Source organism: Grammomys surdaster, unplaced genomic scaffold, assembly GCF_004785775.1.
Source record: "Grammomys surdaster isolate TR1022 unplaced genomic scaffold, NIH_TR_1.0 843, whole genome shotgun sequence".
Classification (NCBI taxonomy): Eukaryota; Metazoa; Chordata; class Mammalia; order Rodentia; family Muridae; genus Grammomys; species Grammomys surdaster.
In genome coordinates, this window is record NW_021605262.1 from 2,956,997 (window position 1) to 2,965,881 (window position 8,885).

Genomic DNA, 8,885 nt, shown 5'->3' on the forward strand with positions numbered 1-8,885 from the left:
AAGAAGAAGGAGAAGGAGGAGGAGAAGGAGGAGGAGGAGGAGGAGGAGGAGGAGGAGGAGGAGGAGGAGGAGGAGGAGGAGAAGGAGAAGGAGAAGGAGAAGGAGAAGGAGAAGGAGAAGGAGAAGGAGAAGGAGAAGGAGAAGGAGAAGGAGAAGGACAAGGAGAAGAAGAAGAAGAAGAAGAAGAAGAAGAAGAAGAAGAAGAAGAAGAAGAAGAAGAAGAAGAAGAAGAAGAAGAAGCTGAACAGTTGAAAAAGACAAATAAGGCCAACACCTCTGCAGTGACATTTGGTTCTACACTCTACAGACTGCGAGTGACTCAGAAGATCTGTTACCACTGCTGAGGAGTCATGACAGATCTTAGGGCAGATGGATTTCTCTAAGGCAGGGTTATCAAGGCTAACTTCACCATCAACTACTCCAGCTATCACCCAGAGATGAGAATGGAGCTTGAGAAAGCTTTTAAATTATGATTTATAAAATAAATTCTAATAGTTTTTGCCTCCCTTTATAAAGCACACTCTCCCCTGACTATTCTAAGGAGAATTTTTGAACTTTTAACATATCGAACAAGCTTTGGTCAGTCAGATATTTTGCACCATATGTATCTGAATAGTATAGAAAATTTAAAAACATGAAGAAGAATTGGGGAAATTGTTGGTAGCAAAGTGCCTAGTATGTGCAAGACTCTAGGTTTTATCCTAAGCACCATCATAAAAAACCAACCACAATCAATTGAGTAACTCTGAAATGATTCTTTTCATAATTTGCAATTTTCACAAAGTACAGCTATATTTTTCTTAACATAAATCAAATATTTCAGCTTTGACAGTCCTCTACTAATGCCTGCCATCACCCTCATTCCACTATTAATGCCTGCCATCACCCTCATTCCACTACTAATACCTGCCATTACCCTCATTCCACTATTAATGCCTGCCATCACCCTCATTCCACTACTAATGCCTGCCATCACCCTCACTGTTCCAGTAGTCAAAACAGAGGAGATAAGTTTATTCAGAACCAGCACTAAAATGAGAGCCCAGATACCATGGTCAATTCCAAGCATGCCAGGACTGAGGGCTTTGAAAGAGCAAACCAAGAATATTGCACCTGGTATCTTGATCACCAGCTATAGGGGTCTATTGAAGGGTGACTACATCAGGGGGCCATTGTCTTCCTTGAAGTATGTTGTGGCCTATTTAGTTTTCTGTAATTTTGATGGACTCATCTTGTGGTAACTCCTGTGATTGGTTACAGGAGTATGAGATCCTGTCCTCGGTCTCCTGGCTTTTCTTCCTTGCTATTTGCAGAGTGAGTTTTGTATTCGTAACTCTATTTCATTTCTGAACACTTTGCTGTTTCCATAGCCTATCTCAAGGCAAACTATCACTCGTATTCCTGCGTGAAACAGGGATCAGAGATATTAAGAAATATCTAGCCCCTTTAACGAAGGGGTTAGAGAGGTAACAGAGCTAACCCTTGCTTAAGAACTAAAGTTTGATTCCCAGAAGTTTTAAAAGTTGGGCACAGTGGTGTGTGATAGTTCTATGGGAGGAAAATACAGGTAATACAGGAAAGCTTCTGAGGCTTTCTGGCCAGTCTGCTGGCTTTAATCATGGAAGTCAAGGTCCAATGAGAGACCATGTATCAAAACCAAGATGGGTAACACAGGAAGACTATCTGATAATCTTTACCTCTACTTGGATGCCCACACTTATAGTCACACCCAGAGGAAGGATAATCTTTGGGGATGCTGGGCAGTCAGTCTAGCTAAAACGATGAATACTGTGTTCATTGAGAGATCCTGTCTCAAAAACAAAGGTGACAAGTGTTGGAAGAAGATATTCAATGTTTACTTCTGGCCTCTGCATGCACAGTTGAAAACACACACAGATGTAGACATAGACACAGACATACACACAGACACAGGCACACACACAGACACACACACACAGACACACACAGACGCAGACACACACACACACACACAGAGAGAGAGAGAGAGAGAGAGAGAGAGAGAGAGAGAGAGAGAGAGAGAGAGAGAGAGAGAGACTGACTCACACAGGATTGTGTGGATACATAACTTCATGCCAGGTTTGTGTAACCCCTTGGGCTCACAGTCTCTCCCATGGGGAGCCTGCTGCCCCTATAAACTCAGATTGCTTTGGTACTGACAATATCATCCTGCTGCATGCCCTGTGTGTGAGCTTGCCACTTTGCATATTATTTAAAACTTTTCACAAACCAGTGCTTCTGTGGCAGTCACTTTAGATCTAAAAACTTTAGAGCATGCCTGAGCAAACCACTGCCCTGTGACTTGGGGGAATAAGATAAGCAGTTGCTGAAGTGGAAAAGAAAAAAAGAATGATGTAATAATGAATAAAAAATCAGAATGCTCTTGCCACACAGGAATTCTATTGAAAACTATTTTTAAAGCTATTATAAAACATGAAAATGACATTACATGCCCCACGTGTACTTTTTTTACTTAGAACGCATTGCCAGCAAACTAATACAACCACTCAATTTTATAAAATTAATTCACTATCTAATAACAATAACTTCAATGAAAATATTTATGAAGTGTTTTGCATTTTGTAGACAAGTACTTATTTACAGAGAACAGACATGGTTTGCCCTCAGGCTAGCATGGATTTAATACTGACAGCCCCATTTCCTTGTATACTGGGTAGGACAGTCACCTGGGCTGACATAAGATGAGTTTGTAAGGAAACACAGCCCAGAAGCCAGGCCTGGGAGCACGTACTTTGTGTGCTGAGGCCAGGCTCACCATTAAAGACTATCAAAGATGTGGCCTGTGTTTGGAATGAAATGAAAATTAGACAAAGAGAAGGAGAGCCATCATCTTCGGCAGCAAGAAAGCAGAGAGGAAAGCAACTGACAGGACTTCCCATCCAAGCAAGAGGGGCTGAATTCAATCCTCAACCTCCTTCCACAACAGGCTGGCATGGTAGCACACAGTCATAACTCAGCAACAACGGGGAAGTGGAAGCTCAAGGATGGCTATTGCCCTGGGTTCAGTGAGAAAAAAAAAATCTGTCTCACAGAATAAAGCCAAGAGTGACTGAGGAAGACACCTATGCTGACCTCTGGCTTCTGCCCAGAGCATGCAAGTGCATGTGTGCACACAAACATATATACACGCTGAGGAGCTGGTAGTACATAGGGGTCACACACATGAAATGTGCTGAAGGATTGTATGCCAGCCCTGAAGTGGAGATGTACGTTCTTTGAGGAAGAACTAGAGAACTCAGCCCCTACTTGGTAGAAGCTAGGAAACATCAGAGTAAAGTGTCTTTACTGGGTCGTCATGCTCCAAGGTGGGAAGCCAGTGAGCACAGCCTGACTTTACAGGGAGAATCACAAAATTGCTGTGAGTGGATTGAGAATTACAGCTGTTCTGGTTATCCGGGCAGACAGCTTCAGCAGACAGCAAGCCAGGGAATGTATAGAAGTGTGTGTTTGAAATAACTGCAGAAAAATCAACTGAGTGGTTAAATCAGCTCACACACACACACATACACACACACACACACACACACAGAGAGAGAGAGAGAGAGAGAGAGAGAGAGAGAGAGAGAGAGAGAGATCAACTGCTTAAGGGCCCATCTAAATACAGAGTAGAGCCCAGTGACTGGAACCCACCACAGCCAGAGTGGGTCCCACAGCAGCCTTGGCTGAAGGTCTGTATCCTGCTTCTCCAGAAAACCTGAGTGGAAAGCAGGAAGTTGGTGCTTGCTCGGGAGACCATATCTATATCTGGCTGACTAGAGAGGAGATAAAGGAACCCTTCTTAGAGGAAGCCATGGAGGCTGAGAGCATCCACAGTGAATGAGGAACATGCAGCCCAGGCCAAGGTCCTAGCTTCATGCAGGGAATAAACAAACAAGAGTGAATGCCAAGAATCAGCCCAGAGCATGCTGTATATTTAAACATTTTTTAAAGACCTCATAAAATCCCATTCATGGGTGTGTTTAGAGTGTAACTTGGTTTTCTTCCAGCTCATGGTGTCTTTGAAGGAGGTACCCCTTAAATACTTCTTTCCCAATAGGACTCTATACAATCCCCAGATTTTACAGACTAAAATTTAAAATAGCCCATATAAATAAGGTAAGGAATTTATATAAAATTGGTTAATTAGTACCGCATATTTTCTTTTGTCAACGGACTAATACTTTCTATGTGGAGAGTTCTGAGGAGATGCATATCAAATGCAGTGTTTAAATTCCTCACCTTTTCATTCAATATACCCCTTCGGTTACAATTACTCTATGAAAACTTTTTGCCTATACACATTGTACTTAAAACCAACTTAGGGGACTTTAATTTAAGGACAAATCAGTTACTAACTCTCCTTTGCTGAAGAGAAGAGTCTTGAACATACACTGTTCTGTTCACAGACGCCAACAAACTGCTTCATGCTGACTTGACCGTTTTGAATCCTATTCAGTAGTTTGTAATTAGGTTCAATTCCATCTCTGCAGAGTCTTTCTATGGCTTGTGTCATTAATCTGAAAACCTTGACAGGTTTCCACAGATCAATGTACACACTATGAAAACTAATGTTTATCTCTTGAAGCTTTAATATGAGAATGACCATGAAGATTTAATTTCTTTAGAATATACCAAAAATATTTTGAAATGAAGATTTATTAAAAAACTCAGCCATGAGTGATAGTAGTCGGTTTGCCTTTTACAAATGGAGATGTCTTCTCTGCAGATAAAAGATTCAGATGGCTGGAAAATCAAATGCTCAGGGCTTCTTTCTTGGAGCTCTTGTAAATAAACACTGTCGCTAGCTCACTTTAAATGGATTAAAAACACATGCTCAAGTTGTCCCTAAAACACAAAGGACTTATTTTTAAAGGATAATATATTCAGCAAAATGCATTTTAAATTAGACAGAGCCCTCCCAACACTGAAACAGTGCTGAGATTTTTGAAATATTGGAACTGCAACTGCGTTTGCAGACTCAACACTGAGAGCTTCAGAAAACAAACGCATGAATTGATGATGGTCGTGAGACAAAAGGAAACGTCTTTCCTCAAGAAGATGAAGCCTCCTGCACCAGGGCATCCACAGCAGCTTCTGTGGGCACCGCACTCCTCACAGATTTGCTCTTCTTGTGTAAATACAGAAACTTAATTAGTTTAAAATCATAAAATTGACACATTTTATGACTATAAATAGTAGATACCATTAATGTTTTTCCCAGTAGTCAACAAAGCAAGGTAGATGAACCTACAGACAGCATCTCTTATTCTTATTTACCTCAAATTCTCATAGACTTTTGCTGTAGGAAAAAAAAACCCACAGGGCACTTGTTCTCATTCCATTTGTAACTTTTTTTTTTTTTTGGTTTTTCAAGACAGGGTTTCTCTGTATAGCCCTGGCTTTCCTGGAAGTCACTCTGTAGACCAGGCTGGCCTCGAACTCAGAAATCCGCCTGCCTCTGCCTCCCAAGTGCTGGGATTAAAGGCATGCGCCACCACCACCACCACCCGGCCATATGTAACTTTTTGTGATAATTTAATATAATACAGAAGGTATTTTCCTAAGGTATAAAATAGTTTAAAACATTAATCTTTCCAGGATAATTGCTAAGGGTTTCCTACTGATCAAAACAATGATCAGAGACTATGAGATTAGCAATGACACAAAGCTTTTTCAAGAGGTTAAGACTTAATCTAGTACCTTAATCTTAACCTCTGCCCTGTGCTTCCAAGAAAATGGCTGAAGCTCAGGATCCAAAAAGAACATTCCAGATAGTGGACTGGACATCTTTCCTGTCTTTAGTCTTCTCCTTGAAGCTCCTCAGAGCCCTGTTGTACTGCAAGTGTACATCCTGAACAGCCGTCCCCACGTTGCTCAGCACCTCCCCAGCACTGGGAAAAAGAGAAAGTCTAGACCCGTTATGAATTTTTAATGAAATTACTGCAAAGCAAATTTCAATTATCACACCAAGTGCTAATGATCGCTTCGCATATTCAACTTTATTGGCTTGCCCGCCCTCTCACAAGCTCCTTAATTCTAATAATTTGACATAATATGAAGGTTTCATATGTCTTTATTAATGATATATACTTAAAGATTTATTTCATTCACCGCTGAGAATACATTAGCAGATTATCTCTGCCTGCAAACATGAAATTAAACGTGCAGTTCCTTCACTGGAAAAAAAATGAGAACGTGGTCTTCACTCTCATCCATTCTACCCAGAAAGAGAAGAAATAGAGAGATAGAAGGCTCCACAGAGACAGTTCCCTGACCACTCATGGCTGCCAGCAGCCCCTGTTTTCTGATGTGACATACGTGAGCAAGCTAGGATCATGAGAAAAGATCCACAGGAGTTGAACATTTTTTATGATAATCAGACACATTTTAAAATCTGTCTTTTTATAGCATGGTTCCTCGCATCCATATTTAAGTAGAATGTAAGTATGTGTTTGTGTGTCTGTATTTGTGTGTCCATAAGCACATAAGCATGGGGCAAGAGCATAGTCCATGTGATGTTGGCCAGGATAGATTTGTCCCATAGTCATGGCGCCTGCTATGCCAATGAGTGCTATCAGCAATCTGATGTCAACTTGCCACACTAGAATCTCTGTGTGTGAAAAGAGCCATGCTCCAGCCACTACGACTCACAGAAGGAGTTAGTTCAAATAGAAAGAATAGATGTTCATCTGACAGGCATTTGTCCAACAGCATGCGTTCCTCAAGATTCACTATTACTGGTTTTTAAACAAAAGTCCCATCTTTTTCTCCCAGACAGAGACTGAATCTCACTTCCCTTTCCATCTTCATGCTGGTGTAGGTTTCTTCCTCCTGTGCCAGAGTCTCCATGAACAGCAGGGAGAATGCAGGACCTTACGCACCAGCATGAGGTAAGCCCTGGTCTAAATACAGTTGGACCTCAGAAGTACCAACAATTCTTCTGCAATTTGATTAGTCCTTACAGAAAGCCAGAACCTGCTTGACATTTGCTTGCCTCAAATTCAACAACAACCTGAGAAAGCTGGAAAGACAACTTATTCAGCTGTTAAGACACTACTCTATCAGAGGATCCTAGTCTGGATCCCAGCACCCACACTTAGTGCCTCACAGACACCTATATCTCCAACTCCAAGGGACACACACATGATCACACACACATGGTCACACACACATGATCACACATTCACACATGCATGCACGCAGACATATCAGTTTAAATAAAACACAAAAGTGTAAGGAACATGTATTTATTCCTATCCTCTATCATGTCCTTTATGTCTGTAATACTGAGAGATGCTATTTTTAATGTCTTAAAAGTTTCAGTTTAATTGTTTTATGGAAAGGTCTTTCTGTAGACTGTAGTGTAGCTAAGTGGTAGTGTTTCCTCCCACAGGTGTGAGACTCACAGATGGCCATGCACTGTGCTCTTCACCCTCCACAGAGTTCTGAGCCACCATCTGCTTCCCTGTTCCCAGTCTGAAGAACTTCTTCTAGCTGTCTTCCTAGTTCAGGCCTGCTGACTCACAAGTACAAACAGCCTGTGTCTTACCTCCTTAGGGATGGTTATTACCTGAGCTGGATTGGATTTGCAACATTGTGTTTCGACAACTTAAACATTTGTTTCCTGTTTTGGATACAGTAACGTTCTACTTTCACAGCCAGTAGTCAATTGTTTTACAGTTTCCCTGTCAATCACTACAGTGATCTGCATATTGTGGTCCCCTTCTAAAAAGCACAATATGAAGAAAAATGAAGCATTTCTCATGAAGGAAACCAAGGGAGGGCTTCCCAGCAGGGAGTCTGGGGTAAACTCCAATTCCAGACAACCTTGTACAAACCCCAACTTTATCTGGTTAGCATGTCCACCTCCCAGCAGAGACTGAAGACATTCCATGGCTGTAGGTAGGTTTGTGTTTGTTTGCTTGTTTGCTTGATTGGTTGGTTTGTATTTTGTTGTTGTTATTGCTAATTTTTTTTCATCCTGGAACACTTCACTAAGTCTTTGAACCAAATGTTGTGCATGGCTGCTACCAGCTCTGATAATTATGGTCAAAACGACTTTAACCAATAGTATTCTATGTTTCTGTAGATACAGTGTTGAATGTTTGTGGGATCTTTGACATTTTCTTTGCTTATATAATATATCTGTGAAGGCTACACTGCAATTCTTCCCTATCCCTCTGCAATTAGAGTGGACCTTCTGAGCAACAGTTCAGGGCTTCCCATAGACCGCCAGCCACCTCTCTCTTTCAAATGTATGGCCTCATTTATATTGATTTTATACACACACCCACACACACACACACACACACAATATATATATATATATATATATATATATATATATATGTATTGTATTACATTATCTGTCTGTATAATGTTACTTCTTATTGCACATAAGACATTATTGATTCTGTGCTTTTTACATGGATACTGAACTGGGATCTCCCTCCAAAGAATTATGCTTTTAAATTCTGGTGGTTTTTTTCATCTCTAAGATTTCCTTTTACTTTATTTTACATTTTCCTTTCTCTCATAGGTTTGCTTGTTTGTTTGTTTGTTTGTTGCTTGTTTATGTGTCTGTCTGTTGTTTCTGTGGTGTCCAGGATTGAATCCAGGTTTTCCCATGCTCTTTGCATGGCCCTCATCCACAGTCTTTATCAGAAGTTATCCAGGTCCTATTTCTATGTAAATCTTCAGATACAGCCATTTCAACAACCTCTGTCTCCCAGGTCAAGCATCATGACCTATCCAGTGCTCCTTCAGTAAATTCCCCTGTCCTCTGGTGCCCATCTCCCTGCTTCTCCCCTGCCCAGTGAAGGTTTTTATATATCTCATGATAGACCTTAAACTTGATCTGGAGTGTA